The sequence below is a fragment of the Lepidothrix coronata genome, unplaced genomic scaffold (assembly GCF_001604755.1).
Source record: "Lepidothrix coronata isolate B3197 unplaced genomic scaffold, Lepidothrix_coronata-1.0 Scaffold1613, whole genome shotgun sequence".
In the NCBI taxonomy this organism is placed as follows: Eukaryota; Metazoa; Chordata; class Aves; order Passeriformes; family Pipridae; genus Lepidothrix; species Lepidothrix coronata.
The window spans coordinates 1-1,856 of record NW_016691793.1 but is presented as its reverse complement, the minus strand read 5'-3'; the positions used below and the strand labels follow the sequence as shown (position 1 = coordinate 1,856).

Sequence of the window (1,856 nt, the reverse complement as noted above, 5' to 3'; positions counted from 1 at the left end):
TTGTGATTTCCTTTCTTCAGCAGCTGTTCATCTTACACAAAGTGTTTGTGGCTATCACAGCTGAATTTGCCTATTTGGGCAAGAAAGAGGGAAACAAACACCTCCAGCCTAAATCCAACTAGGGAACTGAAGCAGGGGAGCAGGGAGAGGGGTGTTCAGGTTCTTCCTATATTGCCTTTATTTCTACCCCACTGCAGCAGTGGAAGGAGAACCAACAGGACCCACTTATTTATTTGTTTTCAGCACAGCAGCTAATTGACTGCTGTTTTGAACGTTCTTACCCAAAACAAGAGGGCAATAACCATTTATTCCTCACTGTAACTGCATTGCTGAACTTCTGTTTGCATGCAACATCAGGAGTTCACAACAACATCTAATTGTATTTTCTTTTCTCTCCCTTCCCATGTGCATTGGTGAAGCTTCTTGAAGGTGAGTTAATGTTTTACAGTTGATAATGGAATTGTCTTAAATTTAATCATTATTTTTTGTTTGTCTTTTCCAAGAAACTCTAGCAGCAGGGATTGAAACTGTTAGCAAAAGGCAAAGGACAGTGCTAAAACCTCTGGCCAGTGTCTTAGAGAAAGCATCCAATCTTTGTCTGGAAGCCACTATCAGATACAGTGGAAAGTCCTTGCAATAAAAGTTGTAGCTGAATACTTATGCAGGAAGAAATTTTAATTTGGTGAAACTTTCTGTAATTGTAATTGGTTAGTACTTGATTATTGTTACATGGACACTGGAGTAGCAGAGATCATTGTTACCTGCAGTTTCTGAGAGTTAAAAATCAAACAGCAGTTCTTAACCCTCTGGATTTTACAGACCAGGCCATTAAAAATTGATTTCCCTTGAAACTGGGCAATATAACTCCATTTTCAAGTTACCTTAACTCAGGAGGGAAATGATTATAATTTCTAAGGAAACACTGCTTCAAGTCTTTTTATAATTTCCAAGGATTGTCCTTAACAAGACACATTGGATAGAAACTTCCTTTGAGTGGTGAGGTCTGGTTTAATGCAGACGAAAAGAGTGCAACGGTTTAGCATCATACAGCAATGAGGAAGCACAGCACCTCTAGAATGAACAGTTTTAGATTTAAGCATTTATTCCATCCCTTCTGAAACTTTCTGAACAAAGCACTCTGTTTTTCCAGGCTTTTTTGTTGTGTATGTGCTAAGTTGCTGTGCTCCTTCGAACCTTGACTGCAGACCTCTGTCTCCCCCATCAGACAGCAATTGTTGCCCTTCCTCACCACAGGATTGCAGCAGACCCTCTTAGTAAAAATTGGGGAAGGAGCTTCCCTTTATAGGGCAAATTTATTTACAGGTAGTGCAACTCTATGGAACTTAAGACACTGAGAGTCTCTCAGGTCATATTTTTAGCTGTCTGTAGAGTGAACAGAGCAAATGTTTTGTGTCAGTCTGTAGCAGAAGAGTCACAATGTCTGGAAGGGTTCAGCCTTAATATTTAGGAAACTAATTTGTTTAAGATTGCTTTTAACCCAGCTGAATAGGAACCATTACAGACTATTTATAATAATACATTTCAAGCATAGTTTCAGGGAGAGAGAGAGAATAATAGATCTAACTTATCAAAATTAAATTACAGAATATGAACAACAAAGGAGAAACGTTACACTAAGAAGCCAGCGACAGTCAGACAGCTCTGTACTGGGTAGCAATGATGAAGATGAAGCGATAGATAATGATGTGTATGTGACTGAATTTTTTGCCTTTTTCTTTTCTTTTTTTTTTTTTTTTTTTTTAATAGGGGCAGGATGAAGTTATACTGCTATGGCCTGGCTTATCTTTGAAGCCTTCACTTACTCTACTTATTTCCCTCTTTCTCCTGTGTTGCAT

At 38.5% G+C, this 1,856-nt stretch overlaps 1 long non-coding RNA gene across 1 annotated transcript in view; it reads left to right on the top strand.

Moving 5' to 3' along the window:
- Positions 1 to 1,703, top strand: part of LOC108510614 — a 3,447-nt gene extending 1,744 nt beyond the window's left edge. The window contains exons 3-4 of the long non-coding RNA XR_001878853.1: positions 420 to 429; positions 1,606 to 1,703. This is a non-coding gene — a long non-coding RNA (uncharacterized LOC108510614). The remainder of the gene's footprint in view (positions 1 to 419; positions 430 to 1,605) is intronic.
- The last annotated feature ends 153 nt before the right edge of the window (positions 1,704 to 1,856 follow it).